General features: G+C 39.0%; 1 long non-coding RNA gene across 1 annotated transcript in view; it reads right to left on the reverse strand.

The window, feature by feature from the left end:
• Positions 1-18,155, reverse strand: part of LOC140695856 (uncharacterized) — an 89,977-nt gene that overhangs the window by 18,989 nt on the left and 52,833 nt on the right. Inside the window, exons 4-5 of the long non-coding RNA XR_012071686.1 lie at positions 16,219-16,290; positions 13,207-13,390 (exon numbers count right to left, since the gene is read on the reverse strand). This is a non-coding gene — a long non-coding RNA (uncharacterized lncRNA). The remainder of the gene's footprint in view (positions 1-13,206; positions 13,391-16,218; positions 16,291-18,155) is intronic.

Raw genomic sequence — 18,155 nt, forward strand, 5'->3', positions numbered from 1 at the left:
AACTTTTATTACAGAGTATTGTTATAACTGCTCTATTTCATTGTTAGTTATGGTCGTTAGTCTCTTACTGTGCCTAGTTGATAAATTAAACTTTATTGTAGGTAGGTATGTGTAGGAAAAAACATCGTATATATAGGGTTCGGTACTATCCGCTTTTCAGGCATCCACTGGGGGTCTTGAAACATGTCCCCCATGGATAAGGGAAGACTGTTTCTAGAAAAGAGAGACATTATAACAGAGCTCTGAAAAGCATGTGCTTTAAGTCTGTAAAAGAGACTCTGAACAGTGCAGTTTTTGAAGTTTCACTCCATGAAAGTGAAGGCTTTCCCCCAAAAGGCAAGGGAGGCTGGCCTTGTCCTGCAACTGTTTTCTCAGAGCCAGGAAGACATTTAAATTTCAATTTTAAGAACTTCATTGGCATGACAGGGCAGACGTGTTTTGTGAAAGTCAATATAAGTGAACCCCCGTCTAGGAGTTGGTTTCATTGTCTCTCTCTTTTGGCCATCCTCCCTGTCCACGTCTGCTCTGCTGGGTAACAGACTGCAAAGGCCAAGGTCAACACTTTTTAACCTATCTCTTCTCTCCTCTCTTCTGATTTTATACAATGAGTGGTAGAAAAGTAACTGATGGTGTTTGGGAAAAGCAAGGGATTTATGAAAATATGCTGCTTTTAAATGTCTCCAGTCCTTGGATTTTTGCCAAGTATATTTCTGTATTGTAGTCAGTGAGCCTGAAATGGATAAATCTGCAGAGTTTGTGAGTTGGCCTTTTAGAAAAACAATCTAGAATATTTCTGAAATGTCCCCTTTCTGTACTGCAAGTATGAATATTTCTACATTTACAACCATTGCCCATTTGAAGATTTTTTAATAGTCATGCCAGGCCTAGAAATTGCAATGATGCAAGGAAAAAACAAAACTGTCAAGAAATACATGCCATAACATACAGGGTATCTGTAAAAGTATAGAGATATAAGCATATACATATAATGTCATCAAAGACATCTCCAGTCTTTAAGAAAAGTAAAATAATATTGAGTAATATTAATATAGCTTTGCCAACATTAGCAAATCTAATATTAATAATGATATTAACATAGATGATAACTTTTTCCCACCTAAACATACACAAACACATATATACACAATGGAATACTACTCAGCCATAAAAAAGAACAAAATAATTCCATTTGCAGCAATATGGATGAACCCAGAGATTATCATACTAAGAAGTAGCTCAAAGACAAGTACCAAATGATATCATTTATATGTAGAATCTAAAAAAATGACACAAATGAACTTATTCACAAAACAGAAAGAGACTCACAGACATAGGAAACAAACTTATGGTTACCAAAGGGGAAAGGGGGTGAGGAAGGGATAAATTAGGAGTATGGGATTAGCAGATACGCACTACTATATACAGCATAGATAAACAAGGCCCTACTGTATAGCACAGAGAACTATATTCAATATCTTGTAATAACCTATAATGAAAAAGAATGTATGTATATGTATAACTGAATTACTATGCTGTACACCAGAAGCTAATACATTATAAAGCAACTATACTTTAATTAGAAAAAATAATAATAATCTAGGGAGAAAAGAAGTAAAGGGAAAGTAAAGTAACAAGAAGTACTAGAGGGTCCAAATGTCTGTCTCCTAGCACATTTAAAATAATCTCGATGTAGTCATTTTCTCCCATAGACAAAGTTCCTAAGAAAAGCACAGAATGTGAAAGAGTGGTTCCTTCATCTTTGATTTCTTTTGTTTCCTTTGACCAAACCACCAAAAGCATTCTGAGAATACAACTAAAGCTCCATAAATGTTTAACTGACAAATTATGTAAAATTTGCTCTTGAGAGATTACCAGGAAGAGTGACATATATATGTGTGTGTATATATATGCATATATAATGTGTGTGTATATATATATCCATGCCTGTGTGAGGTATTTTTAAATATGAAGGTGGTTTTAATTCATGTGGTAACAGAAATAAATTATCCATTAGATTTATGAGGTTCAACAGAAGAGAATATCCTGCTGCTAGTCTCCAACCAATTCTGGGTGAGCTTTTCTGTAACCCGACTGTGTGGATATAGAATTATTTCTATAATCTACAGCAATGGTTGGTTCCAAGCTCCCCTGTGATAACATAGATTGAATTATGCAATCTAATAACTTTGAAAAAAGCTTTATCATGAAAATGAATGTATCCAGTGGTCTTCATATGGCTCAGACCTCTCATGGATTGTTTTCTCTGACACAATTTCTATAGCCTTACAAAACTTCCCATATATTTAACCTATACATATGAAGCTCACGAGACGGAAGCCTAATACTGCCAAGGTAGCGATTGTGTTCCCTGTAAGGAAGGCCACATGTTCCCATAAACCTTAAAGAAAGGACGCAATTTTACTTTTCTCTCACGCACTATTTCTAATGCTTAAGTGTACAACATGACCCAAGCACATTTGAAGTACCTTTGAAAGCTGGACAAAACTGAAAATATGCAGGGGTTGGAATAGTTCTGCGTGCTCGTAAAGGACTGGCCATTCCATCAGAGAACACTGACTTTATGATTCTTAGGCATACGTTACTCTTGCCTTTGAGGAAATGAGTTGTAGGCTATTGTAAGGGAAGAGTTTTCATTCTGTAGACACCAGCACTAGGAGATGAAGAACTACCCTCTAGAGAAAAATAACTATTATATCACAGAAGACACCCTATAGCTTTCGCTGAGCCACGTCTGAATGATAAGAACTCCACTGAGCACTTTGGTTGGAATGAGAGTGTCACCAGCTATTTTAGAACATTTTTTAATAAAAATTCTTCTACCTAATCAATCCTTGCTCTTCAATTTAGAGCTGAGATTAATTCTCCAAGACACATTATGGTACAGTAGTAACACTTGAAATCATCTTATAACCACTTGCTTTCATATTTGGCGTAACTATTGTACCACCTGAGAAGCTGCTTCTATTGACCTTTAGATTAAAAATATGTTGGATTATCATGATTGACACTTTTTAAATGACTCATTCTTGCCAAACACAGCTAACAACTTTGTAACATTCCCTTTTCTTTACAACCGCCTCTACTCTCATTATGTGAAACGCGACTGTATTCTACGCCTGTATTCCTCTCATTGCCTAACATGCTTTTTTTTCCCCCGAGTTCAAGAAGATTTACACTTGGCGCGAAATGTTTCAGTGATTGCTCTGTTGGGTTTCATTATACCAGTGTAGTTAATCAAAGCAAGTCTGGCCTTGCTACCATGATTCATTGTATGGTTTTTTAAACTTAATCATTTACACAGAATGAATATACACATTATCACCAGGGCTGGATTTCTTTAACAGCCTGCATGACATGGTACTGGAATGCCTTCGTCGACTGCTGATTCCTGAGAACTCCACAGTTGCCAGAATTTTTGTGAAGACACTTCATTGATGGGCTTTCGATTAGGAAAAAGTGAATAGGAAGCCCTTAGGTGGAGCTACAGGGAGCAGAAGAAAGGCCGGAAGATGTGAATTCTCTCCAAGCCAGGAATCCTTTCATTTATGCATAATGTTTCTTGTCGTGGTATGTGGTCTTCACAATCATAAATTAACAAGTAACATTTCTTCACTCTCCTTCCTAATCCCATCATCAATTATTGGCTGCTGGCATCTGGGTAAGGTTTGGCAGATCTCGGGATTTTCGGTATAGCTTGAGGGAATCTCTGCCACTGTTGTTTTTAAACTGAAGATGCTAATTGTGTAAATGTTAACATCTGTGAACTAGGGCGAACAAGGCTAGTTTCTGGGTCTAAGTCAAGTCCAGTGAGGCTCCCATGGACACCCTATTCCTCGACCAAAGAGCAGATATGCATTTCGCCAGAGCCAGTGGAGTGCAGGAGTCTGCTCCGGGCTCATGGAAGCCAATTGTCAACTTTTCAGGGATTTTATACACTGGTGGTTAAGGTTATAAGCACAGCTATTCTTAAAAATCAAAGTATATAAACTTTTAATTAAATAAATCATATTTTTAAACGGTAATAAATACTCAAAACTCATCACTTCCTAAATATTTTACTGAACTGTACTAGTATCCATGCTCTTGAGGTTATCTGTGCCTAGAGTATCTGTACATACAGTGGGAATACCACATGGTTCCAGCTCCACACTCAGTGACATCACGCTGGTGATCTGAAATCAGCCATGACGGGAGTACACCATGGAAATCACAAACGCCGCAAACCAGGACTTGATTTTTGGTTCTGCTTTCTCCTTGTGTATGAAGGAAGTACTATGTTATTCTACCTGCCAGAAAAACTACGTCTCAGAGAAGTTCAGTAAATGATTCGGCCGTAGGATTTTACTGCAGGTGTTTTCTGACTCTAAAACTCATTCTCTTAAGTCTTGTGTTCTATATGTCCCTTCTAGTGGACTTTTTACCTGCCATTGTCCCTATACACTCATCAAAACTGCTACTGGTGTTAACTAGCATTTGGTTTGTATATCCACTGTGTTCCCTGAGTAAGGTACAACTTAAGTACATTCGCTTCTGTGGGTTTTTTTTTCCAGAAGGCCAGTTGTGATACACTGACCAAGACATCTCTATCCAAAATTGCAGGTTCAACTTGAACAAATCTACCCCCAGGAATGATCAAACTCTGCCACAGCCATCCTATCACTTAACTTCCACATCCTCGTTGCTTGTCTTCCTCACCATCTCCTAACTCTGGAAAATACTGAAAAGTACTTCCTAGAAATAACTATTTTTTCTGTTTATAAAAAAAAAAAATCCCAGTTACTGGAATTTACAAATTTTCAGAGCTCTTACTCATCATTCTTCTTCAATCATTCTTCAAGACTTGCCATCACAACCATCAATTTTATGTGCTAGCATCAGCCAAAATGCTCCCACTTAATGTCAACATGTGAGCAACACGAAAGAGACTAAGAAGTGAGCAACACGAAAGAGACTAAGAAATGAGCAAAGGAGGCAGTTACACAGACATGCAGAGAGGTACCCTCCTAAGCACCAGGCTTAATGGGCTTTGAAAGAACCAGGTATTGGATACTTGAGCCTGTCTTCTCTATGCCATTCGGATTTGTTTTCCATGGAGAAGACAATCTTTCACTGGGAAACTTAGGGTAATTTTTCAATCCAATACTACCTGGCTGACGTCAGATGAAGGAACTGAGTGGAGTGGTAGCTGAGAAAGAAGAGACACCAAGTCTGATAAAATTATATGGGGCCCACCCACTTCTGTTTCAGATTTTCTTAGCCTTATTGGTGAGTACACTCACCGAAGAAATACTAAGTCGTTCTGTGTGTGTGTGTTCAAATATCTTACCAGCTTTGTCTGATACTCAGATTTTCTGCAGGAATGAGGATGAAACACGCACATGCTCTGTGGGTGGAGCTTCTCTACTGGAATAATTTATCCCCACCCCAAAGCTTTTTAAATGGCAACCCCCAAAACCTGACCTCCTGACGACATGTTTCAGTCTTTCTGTTCGTTATTGGTACCACATGCAGCCAGAATTACCCTCAGCTTTACCACTGACCCTGGAAGTCATGGCTCTCTCACAGCTTTATCTACTATGACATGAAGATTGTTTCTTCAAAACTATTAGTCACAGTGAACACTTTCCTTGTGTGTACCATCATCAACATTTTTGCCTATTTGGTAACTTCTGATGGCAAGAAACCGATATATCAGCCTCACTCCTAACTCAGAGGCCTGTAGATCGCTTATGATGGAAATTGTTTGGTGTGCTGCAATTAGATACAAATCACACTCTAACTTTCCAAGAAGCTTTGTTCCCAAATGCAAAAAATATGATAGCAAAACTCTGTAAGTAGTTACAAGACTTCTATGCAAAAGTGATATCAAGGAAAGAAGGTAACAGAATTCACTTAACTGTAGAATTAAAAATCTGAAGACAACTTATCACAAAATTGTCAAATGTTGGGATTCTTATTATTCTCTTATTAAAAATGCACGATGGCTCTCGTTTTTCCTTATATGTGTATACATTTTTCTCCACAGTTAGACTAATAAAGTATTTTGCAAATAGTAATTTCTTAAAAACACAAGTCCACCAGCTGACCTCAAAAGCTGTGGGATTTTACAGACTGACCCATTAAACAGCTGCTCCCATTTAAGAGTTAGTCTTATTATACTAAAATGCAAGGTTAGACCTCACATAGGTTTGGTAATAACAATATCACCTAGTGTCTAAATCCAAAAATGTCAAAATTCCAATCAGGTCACAGGATGCTGGAAATGTAGGTGGTGAGGTGTCTGGAGATTTGACCTTCCATGCTTTTTCATGCTGTTTTATTAAGGAAAGCTTCTAGCTAACCAACCGTGGGGTTGAATTGGAAGAAAAAATAAAAAGTGATTATATACAGTTAAACCTTAGGAGAAAGAAAATATTATCAATGTACTTTGGCGTAATTCAATTTGGTCGAATGAGCAATTTCTATTCTAGAGTTTGGCTTCAGACTGCTAGCACGTTCTGCAACTTCAGCAACATCAGTTGAACTTACCCACTGCCACACCTTTTGTGAAACAGGGATAATAATAGTCTCTTAGTTTGTTTGGGCTTCTATAACAAAATACCATATGTGATTTATGTGCTATGACAAAATTCCAAGGTGACTTATAAACAATAGAGATTTTTTTATCTCACAGGTCTGCCAGGCTAGAAGTCCAAAATCAGGTTCTGGTGAGAATGTGCTTCCTAGTTTATAAATGGTCATCTTTTTGCTGTGTCCTCACACGGTAGAAGCAGGGAGGAGTTTCTGGGATCTCTTTCTATAAGGGCACTAATTCCATTCGAGAGGGCTCCACGCTCATAACATAATCACCTCCCAAAGACCCTCACCTCCCAACACCATCACATTCTGGATTAGGTTTCAACATACGAATTTGCAAGGGAGGGACACAAACATTCAGTGTATAGCAAATGCTCACTGGGAAATTTCCCTAGAGCTCTAGAGGATGACAATTCTGATCTTGATATCTGCACGTGCTCAGACTGCTTGGTCTAGGAGACATTACTACATTTCTTGCACAGTGGCAAAGGGGGATAAAGGAGTATCTGAAGGAGAGAGTCACAGCTGCAGTGAGAAGCTTTCTCAGCACAGCAGGATTCTGGCCTCTTGAGTCTCTGGAAGACTCAAATTCACTGAACACAGAGAGGAGGAGGACTATATACATTTATATATTGATCTGCATGCTGGGGTTTCAAATGTGATTCATTATGTACCATTTCCTTTACCCTAATCCATCTGCTAAGGTTTTTCTTCTGTGCAGAAGGAATTTGAGAAAGAAATGCAACTTTAACTGAGAAGAGAGTAACAGCATGACATAGTCAGAACCACCTGCACCAAGAAAGATTCAAGATGGTATTTGTCAAATATTGGAAGATGTGTGTCTGCTAGCTGAGGGATAACGGGATGTTTTCAGAGACTGTTTTAAAGTTCTATAGCCAAGAAAAAAAAGCTGCATTTGCTTCTCATAATAGTGGTTATCATTTCTCTTGTGAAATGTTTATCTACTGGTGATCTCACTATGGCTTCCTTTGGATTGTCTTCTTGTTTTATTTTCTCTCACTAGAAAAAGCAAACATCTTGGTTCCTGTCTCTTTCTATTATAAGTACCAAGCATGTGCAAAGTTAAAACAAAGGCTGCACGTTTCCAGGGAGCTGGATAAGTACAGTCAAGTGGATCCTGATGGGAAGGACATGGTGTGGGAATTTGGTAACAAATGCTTACGGATTCTGAAAGAAGTGGAGGAGAGATGGATGAAAACCAGAGGGGTTGGGGTGGGGAGAAAAGAGAGAATAAAATAAATTAAGGACCTAGACCTAGCCCCTTGGGTGGCAGTGAATAAAACACTCTTCAGCTCAACTTAGAGCTGGTCAACCATGCTTTATGTATACATCATACTAAATTTCAGCTGCTGAAATCAGAAAGATCTTCAACCAGGGATGAGAAAAATTATGCATCATAACTATGTGGACATTTAAGTTTTAGTCTACTGATTTGTTTATTATCCATACATATTGGTAGATACTAACTTCACAAAATTGTATTTTTCAGCTTGACCAAAGTAATTATTGTAGCTGCATATTTTCCTTTATTCCTGAGTCTAAAAGATATTTTTATCTTAAAAGCAATTTAACCATGTAACTAAAAGTTTGCAAAGTGGTAAAAATGAGAACAAAAAAGTACCTGGAATATGACCCCATGTCCAGAATGCTGGCAAATGCCTTTTGCTTTTTTTGTTCTTGTCTTTTTATTTTGCATTTTTACATTATAGTGTAATCATTTATAATATATCTCTTGTATCATATATTTATATATATACATTTCATACATATACAGATTTTCTATCTCATTATTTTTTCCATAAAATTATATTTCATCACCTCATGTTATTATGTATGTGCTTTAAAAAATAAAATTTAATGCCTGCATATTATTTCTGAGTTGATTATAATTTATTTAACCTGGCATTAGGTCCATAGAATATAAATATATGTTATTTCAAAAACTGGGGTCCAAAAGTAAATAGATTAGAATTCACCCAATTGGAAAAAGTTAAAGATGTTACTGTATACCTGTGTTATTATGTTACTTTATATCTGCACTGTTATGTCCTGAGAAGCTCCAGGAGAGGAGATTAGAGTGCTCATTTCTCAAACTTAATTAAATGTGGAACTGTTTTCACCACAGAGCATCATACGATGTTGGTGTTCCCCAGAGCACACTTTAGAAAACAATGGTTTAACCATTTCCTTATTTTTGGATAGCTAGTTTGTAAGAAATGTTTCACTAGAATAAAACAATAAAGAATTTAACATCATATGCAAGCAGATTTTTTTCATATATAGAAGTATTTCCTGAGGATTAATTCCCAGAAACTAAAACAAAATAAAACAAGTGAAACAGTTTGTATATTTTTAAGGTCTTTGCTACATATTGCCAAATTTGCTCTCCAACTGCTTTACCAGTGTATTAAATATTCTTCTGGCAACTACAACATTTCACAGATTTGATTATGAGTCTATGGATGATCGATCAGTGCTGCTCTTGGATTTGAGTATGGCTGAGAAAACCAACCAATATATAATCAGTAATCTATTTCCACACTATCCTGAGTGCACGTACTGTTAGTCTCCTGATAGATATGCCCTGAGAGGCAGCAATTTTATGAGCTTTAAAGGGAGCGACACAATTCTGACTCTCATACACTCGGACTGGAGGCTGAGATTCTTTTCCTTTGCTCATAAAGAAGCTGAAGGCTGTGGTGGTACATTCTGAGATACCTAGAAGGTTGCTGACACATGGCACATGCTCGGTAAATATTTACTAAGTGAAGGAAAGGTTAAATGTGTGACCATATACCCCTATGCCCACAAAATGTTTTCTCCTGTCCCGCTGTCTTGAGATAGCCCCTATTTCACCCACTACCCCCTCCTCACGGGCCTCAGCATAGGGCACTTAGCAAATGGTCCAAATCATGGAGGACCCAGTCCGGCAGAGAACTTAACTACGGCTGACAGGAGATCTTAGACCTCTCTGAGTTTCAGTTTCTTCTTATCAAAATAAAGTTAATAATATCCTTTCCTGGGTGTCTGGAAGCTCAAACAGATACAAAAGCACTTTGAAAAGTGAATACCGCAGTGAAAATATGAGGTATAATTATTATTTTTACCAACTCCATGGTACAGATCCCAAACAGTGAGAAAGTCTGGAGAATGGAGTGTTAGGAGTTTGTAGATTAAAGAGAGAAAGTAATGGAAGCCCTAGGCACTCATTTTCCTTCCGGTGGCAGACCTGCAGACAACATTAATGCTTTCCCTAAAAGAACAAAAGTCTCTCCTCATGCTGGGGTTTCCAGATTCTTCAGAAGTTGCTAGGAGGAGCAGACCTCAGAGTAATTTGCTGACTTTAAAAAATGCATTGTTGACAACTGGGATTATATGGTATCTCTTTTTTCCTAGACTTTTTCTTGATACTAGTTTTATTGGGTTTTAATCAGACGTGGTCTTGTGAAATGCTTTGAAACCTGATTAAAAAGTAACGTGAATAAAAGTGGAGGAGAACTAACAGCAGTGTTGCGGATCTAAATGACAAATTAATTAAAGTATGGTGGTAATTATATGTAATTAGAGTAGACACTTGACATTTATGAGGGACACAGACTGAGACCTTTGGAATGCCCAGATTTGTGAATTCAGAAATAGTAGTACAGGCATTTCTACTTAAATTTTGAAACGTATTGAGAGCCATACATTTCTTGAAGGTATCCTCATATCAAATTAACCACTGTTTCAAACTTTGAAATTTAGATCCTAGTAATCATGATAGTGGCTGGAATAATTTTCTGAACGGTTTCATGAATCTAATTTCCTGGTTTCCATATAACGTTTATGAATGTCCTGTCTACCTTATTTACTCAAGTCAATGACAAATAGATATTGCACTTATTTATCTTCCTAAAACTCCTAGTTGTTGTCCAAGAACCCACTATTTCTTTTCTTTTCTCTCTCTTTATTTCTTTCTCTCTCGCTCTTTTGCTTGCTTGCTTGCTTGCTTTCTTCCTTCCTTTCCTTCCTTCTTTCCTTTCTTTCTGTTTTCTTCTTTCTTTCTTTTTCTCTTTCTTCTTTTTCTAACCTGCTACAACTCTGAGACCTGTTAAGAATGCCAGGCAAATAGCAAGTGTGTTCAATAAATATTTGCTGAATGCTTTCTTAAATATATCTTCACTTTCATACCAGTACCAATTTAGGGAAAAGATAATTTCTCCCCTGAACAAAGTGGATTTGTTTCTTTGTTTTCTTCTGTTTTACTCATTTCAAGAGAGTTACTGCCTGCCTTCCCACCCCTGTGTTTCCTTCCATGTGGAGGCCCTAATGTCCCTACAACACTTTTGGCCTCTCCCCCTTTTACGTCCCTTTTACTCTAGGGTGGTGGTTCTCAACCAGGTGTGATGTTGCCTTGGCAACATCTGGAGACACGTGTTACTAATGGGGTAGGAGGGATGTAATTGGCATCTAGTGGGTAATGGCTGGGGGTGCTTCTAGGACAGCCCTCAAACAGAGAACCATTTGACCCAAAATGTTAATCATGTCAAGTATGAGAAATCATGATCTAGGGAGAGTTAAAATAATGTTACACTTAAGAATAGTTGAGGACTTTTAAACCAGTTCCCTGCCCTTTCTTTTTCTCTTTGAGATTTGCCTGCTTACGGTGAAGACACATTTCTGTCTCTCTGCCTTCTTTCATGGGGTAAGTTTAGTGGGGCAGGATCTGCCACCCACAGGGCAGTTCTGCAGTTTGTGGGTGTCTGTTCAATTCAGAGGAGTGATAGCAAGCCTGTATATCTGCACTCCCTAAACCTCAAAGTTAAAAAAGGAGATGTTTTAATCTCTCTCTGCTTGAGTCCTGAATCTCTCCCTCTCAGTTCATTCTAAAGTTGGGCATGAAAAGTTACTATTTGGGGGGCTCCCTCAAGTTCCGGCATTATATATACTGAAGGCAACATGCAATATGGATGCTGGGTGGCCAGCTGGGTTTACTGACTAGCTATGGCTCCACCCTTTTCATACCAACTCTGCTAACAGTTGAAATAGTGATGGTAAAGCCAGCAGTGGATACTAAAGGCCTGGCAGTTGGGAAGATTAAGGTCCTGAGAGGAAGGGAAACTGAAGAGCTTGTTTACTTAAAGATGGAAGAATGACTATGAATGGAAACAAAATGACTACAAATGTACCCATTTGGGATATATCTATTAATATATCTGTCTCCAACTTGGATGCTGGAGTGAACATGTATTATTTTTGTCTGTCGAGAAGACATCTTTTCAGAACAAAGCCTACATTTTCCTGAGGGAACCATCTTTCTTACACTCTTGGTTCATGTAGGCCAACACCAGACCTGGATGTGGGGGTAGGAATGAAACACAGACCTGACTCATGATGATCCTGACTCCCCTGGGCCACCATGAATAGATCACAAATGGGCACCTACCCCAATCATAGTCAAACCAATGCCAGGATTTTGCTGGAACAAACAGGAGAAAGACCTACATTATTGCTGCCAGACTTGAGACCATGAGCATGTTAGCCTGAGCTGCCATGAGCAGGATGCATGGAATAGAAACCAACATATAGAATAAAGTGAACTGAGAGATGGAGAGAAAGAATCCAGGACATAACTGCATCATTTGATCACGAAAATGTAGTCCTGCCTAAATCTTGGATTCTTCACTTACATGAGACAATGAATTCTATCTTATCACCCTTAATTTTTTTTTTTACAATAAAGAGAATATTTAGTATTGGAGACATCAGCTTTGGACTCATGATCTCAGTCTGTCCCTAGTAAAATAATTCCTCCTCATTCTGGATGCTTACACACTGACCATTGTCTTCTCAAATTATACTCGACTCACCTCTTGATCTTACTTGTTCAATTGCTTTAACCACATTTGAAAGTATTGCCTACTGTCACCGGATATGCTGACAACCATGAGTAAATTGATGCCATGAATCAGGTTATAGGTGAGACACCCTATAAAGAAGGAGTCTTGGCACTTATCAGACCAAACCCTGGGAACAACCCACCTTAACCAAATGCTATTCTACAATAATAACTAACATAACAACAAAAGTAATATTAATGGCACCTACCCTTGATTAGCACTATACCACTTTTCACATACTATCCAAAATGCTCTCTGTATTATTTCATTTAATGTTCCCACCAACCCTGTAATGTAGTCCTAATTTTTCTACTGTACAGAGGAGGAATCAGGGACAGAGAAAGACTCAACAACTTACCTGTGGTTACAAAGCTAGCAGAAAGTGGCAGTACTGAGAATCAGGTCAGACTCCAGACCCGGTGGCTGTAACCACTGTTCTCTCCTACTTAACAAGCGTACTCACTGGAGGGTACCTCTGTAGCAAGGTTTCATAAACTGCCAAGGATCGAAGTCAGTGATAGGCCCTATTGCTCATTTTTCCCAGGAAATTCATCCATAAAGCAATTCCTTTATGGTACCAACAGAGAACGATTTTAAAATAAAAAATTTACACGTAAAAAGTATAGCAGGAGATGCGATGCCCACGCCAAAGACACAGACTCCAACGGTCCTTGCCGTGGGAAGTCTGTAAACTCAGTCAATCACTTACCTCTCTCAGTCTCAGTTTCCTCCACTACAAACAGAAGAGGCTGCTGTAGGGTGTACTGATCATGGTGGCCATTGCTTGAGGGCCTACTATGTGCTGGGCATTCTGCTGGCCTTTTACTCATCCGCTGGCTCTAAGCAATCACTCATGCCTTTTTAGGTCTAAACCTTCCGTGATTACAGGCTCCCTGTGAATTAAAATATTTTTGAAAGGGACATGTGAAAATATGAACATGCAACTGCTTGAAAGAGTTGGATTAAAAATCCCCAATAATACAGTCCCCTTAAAGTTAATTTTTACTTCTGTTCTCCACAGGGCAGCATTGTTTGTACTTGGCAAGCAGACACACTGCGGCCATTATCCTTGTTCCAGGGCAGCAACCAATAAATGTGGTGTGACTAAGAAATCAAACGCTCAGAGCTGAGCTCTTGGTGGCCTGCTTAACCTTTGGCTGAGTCCTATTGCCCCGCTGACACCCAGATAGACACGTGAGAAACCAGAGCATTTTGTTAATATGCAGGAGTTCCCTCCCAGGGCCAAGAAAGGCCTCTATGACTCAAAGAAAATTAGGTTCCTCAGCAGTAAACTGCCCTTTGGGGAAAAGGAAGAGAAATTCCAGAGGAGGGAAAGCAAAAAGAAAGAATACATTTCAACTACTCCTCTCAGTTATAATTAAAAACAATGATGGCAGTCAATGACAACTGCTCATTTCAAATGTTCTCCTGCCTCCCAGTCATCTTGGAACTGGTTTCCTTCGTCTATATTTATTTTTCTTTAAATATCCTGGGACGTGCACATTATTATCTTCCGTGGACATCTTTAGTAAACAGGGAGCTTAGGCATGTTTGCATTGTTCTGGCTTGTTGCTGTTGTTGACCTGATTGGATCATGCCCTGCTTTGATCACTTAAAAATGAAAGCAGTTTTTACTGCAAATTGCGCTGGAATGATTTGAAAACTAAACAAACCAAAAGGACATGTTCTATTTATTCTCTATTACTTACACATTTAAAAGAACACACAGACCTCCCTTCTCTCACTCCCCAAAACATGAATGTGTTTAGAATGTACTTTTTAACCACCTTATCTTTGAACATTCTAGGCAAAAAAACCCTCTGGACTGTCTTCTGAAAAAGGGTCTATAGGCTGGCATTTTGGTTTGGAAAAGCACTTTTTTTTTTTTTCACTAGACCCTCCTGGCAGCTCTGTTTACACAGGCTCAGGAGGCTTTGTCCTCACTCCAGCACTTACTGGTTGTAGAAACTTGGACACAATAGCTAAAGTCTCTGAGTTTTGCTTTTCTCCCCTGTAATATGGGGAGAGTAACTCAAAATCGCATTGAAAGGATTAAATTATTTAAAGTACATGACGGGTATTCAAGGAAAGATGAATACAATTTTCCTTTTTGTTGTTATTTTCAATTTACAAATGAGGAAATTGGTGTCAAAGAAATTAAATAACCTGTCCAAGTCCTCAGAGCAGACAAGTGGAGAATTTAGGAATGAACCATGTTCTTTTCCCTTAAAATCTTCCTCCTCCTATTTTCCCTGTGTAATAGAAACAGCCTAAGTGAAAACTCTGTGCCTGCTAATACTCACACAGCTTTAAGATGTATTCACCCCTGGTCGCCTCACTATTAGATTGTCAACTCCACGTCCTTACTATGAAGACATTCTAGAGTTGCCATTTTCTCTGTCTTAGTTTTGTGGTTAAAATGTCCCCTAATTAAAAAAAAATACTATTATAAAATGAATTGAGAGGCAATGGTTTTAAAAACACTATTTGCATAACGATGTGACTGTTGCTGTGGTTGCCTTTTCTTGTCTTTTTGATCAACAGCCGAGATAGCCTTATCTTTTCGATGCTACAGTCATGAGGTTATAAAAGGGACCAAATACCCTAACAGCCTTGTATCTTTGATTTTCTGCCATAGTTTCCAAGTTAATGAGTAAGAGGGTCAAGGGAATTTATTCCTGTGCTTTAGGAAATCTACAAACAATATTAAAAGAGAAGTTGGTGGCAGATTAAGAAACTTTTAATAACCTTGTGCAAACCTTCCAGACACTCATTACTCAGCTTCAGTTAGCACATATAGGTGATTGAAATATGCAATTTCAAAATATGCTGTGGGAGTTAGGAGAGAGCCAGAGGCTGACAGAGAGGTTGTTTGGGCAAGAAAAAGGAGGTTTCAGGGCCAAGGAGTTCAGTGAAAGAGTTGGCTCTTTTATTCTGCTGTATTTTAAACCAGAATATGACATAAGAAGGAATGTTGGAAGCCTTGGAGGGTCTTGTATGCATACCATTTTGAAATCCACAGTGGACCACTGATTAATTTCCGGGAGGCATGTGTGCTTTAGTTGAGAGAAAACACAGTATTCTCTCTCCTCTCTCCCTTTCTCTCTTTCTCTTAAGATGCCATTTTTCTAGGCAAGCAAGTAGCTTCCTAACTGCTTTATCAATACCAGTCTAAGAAATGGAAATTCTGAAATGTTTTCCTGTTCATCTTTGAACAGGTATTTATCTTCCTAATGTTGTTTCTCAGAACTGACTGTGAATTGGTACAGAACTTGACCTTATCCACTGGATTCCAACTTCTAGCCTAAGCTCTTTCAAGTTCTGGGAACCTGGGCCAGCCACATAGTGGTTTAACATGGAGTGCCTTAAGTATTTTATCAACATTTGACAAATGAAAATCTGAGGCTCAGAAAAATTAAGTGATGTACCCAAAGTCACAAAGCTACTGAGTAGAGTTTTGAACATTTGACTTAGACTTCTCTCGTTCCAAAATCCTTCCTAGTGGACTGCACCCTGGCAACCGTTTCCTCTTCCAAATAATAATCATCACCTCTGTTTTATCTTCTCAATGAATTTTGTGTGAGAATCAAATAAACTAATATTTGTGAAAGTGCTTTGTAAACTCGATACAGCAATATATTCAGAAAGACTAGAGAAGGACAATGTCAATGGAGGAAAAACCCCATGGTCAAGGGCATGCAGGGAAGAGAGAGTGACATACCCAACATGCAGTCGAATCACACCTGCTTGCGTGGGGCTTCATGTGGGAGAGCAGGGCTCTGTCAATTTTTTTCTGTAAAAGGCCAGAGAGTAAACATTTTAGGTTTTGTGGCCCATCTGTTCTGTCTCAAATATTCACCTCTGCATGAAAGCAACCATGGACAATATGTGACTAAATAAGCATGACTGAATTCCCATAAAACTTTATTGATGGACACTGACATTGGATTTTTACATGATTTTCACTGATTACAAAATATCATTCTTATTTTGAATTTTATTTCAATCATTTAAAATTATAAAAGCCATTCTGGACTTTCCCCTTCAGCAGACTACTCTTAAGCTAACACTCAGCCACACAGCGACATCTTTGAATTGCAAAGGAAACTGTAATTGTCATGACTGCCTTACATCAATCATCATTTGCTTTCATTCATTTCTGGACTAAGAAACATCTATAACAGAATACCATAGCTGGCTTAAAGAAAAGAAATTTATTTCTCATAGCTGGGGAGGATAGGAAGTCCAAGATCGCAGACCCGGGGATCCAGTGACTGGTGAGGACCCTTTTCCTGGTTTTCCTAGTTTACCGTTATCTATCACCATGGCAGTGTTTATTACCTTTGCTAACATTCTGTATAGTTTGGTCCCCATCACACCTAAGGACACCTGTACTCACACAGCATAATTCATACCAAGAGTCACGCAAGCTGATTCACAGACAAATGTCTGAGGTCTGTTTCCTTCAGAGCTAGAGTTTTCTCTGTGCTGCACCCTCTTAGCCTCAGGGCTAAGGTCCATTGATCTACCCACTCCTCCCATTCTCGGTTATTTATCCCACCCTTCCCTTTCCCCATGACCTCAGATGGGGGTGATAAAGGAGTTTGATCTGGGTGCCAACTCAAACTGAAACTGTACCAGTGGCCAGAGGAACTCTGTTTAGAAAAATTGTGAGCATGGGACTAAAGAGAGCCAGGTGGTCTGTCCATCCTAGCCTCAGTGGTTCTTAGAAGGCATTGCTTGGTTCTCCCCACATGGGGCTCTGCCTTCAGCATTACAAGTGCAGAAGAACTTAGGACAGCAAAGACTAGCAGGGGTGCGACTGCAGTGGCCCAGGCCAGTAAGAACATTCCTACAGTCTGCAGTAAGAAAGAGAGAGACGATGGCCAAAATATGGGCTGAAAGCAGCAGGAATCAACATAGAAAGAATGGCCTTGAAAAAGAAGAGGAAAGAGTAAGAGAACCATTTGAGCAGAAGGAACTATTTCCAGGCACCACATCTCATGCCTGCAAAATCCGTTCTCTGTGCCCACAATCATTATGGGAACAGCTCTTAAATAAACTAGGTCTCAGGAAAAAATATCCAGTGACTGCACTGTTCCCTCAGTGTGTATGAGAACAGCTGTGGACACACACACACACACACACACAGAGGCACGCAGTCTTATCTTTTTGTATCATTCAAGTTGTTTCTTTCTGGGTCTCCACACTTCTTAGGAACATCATCCTTCTCTTGGATTCTCCTGTCACCGTGGAGGAATCAGTTGTGCAGTCCCAGAGCTAAAAATCCGGCTGTTTTCTTATCAGTATGCTGTACTGACCTAGAGGCGCGTTTTCATTTTCGGCATATGTGCTGCCAGGAGAGCTGGGTGGGCAGCAGGATTACAAATAGAGGCCTCAGGCAGTGGTAATTGAGGGCTGGTACAACCACAGTGGCTCACAGCTTAGGGGGAATATTGCTCCTGACTTGGTGGGGAGAAGCTAGACATTTCCTTGTGGAAATAGGAAGTGCAGACAATGGTTAATGACTCCAAACAGCAAGTGTCAGAGTATCTGGGGAATCTACTTACAAGGTTGCCTTTAAAGTCTTGCTGCTGAAATTCTTCCTGCATGTGGCTAATATTGACTGTGTTGTCCTCACCTCGCATATTATTACCT

The sequence above is a fragment of the Vicugna pacos genome, chromosome 4 (genome assembly GCF_048564905.1).
Source record: "Vicugna pacos chromosome 4, VicPac4, whole genome shotgun sequence".
Classification (NCBI taxonomy): domain Eukaryota; kingdom Metazoa; phylum Chordata; class Mammalia; order Artiodactyla; family Camelidae; genus Vicugna; species Vicugna pacos.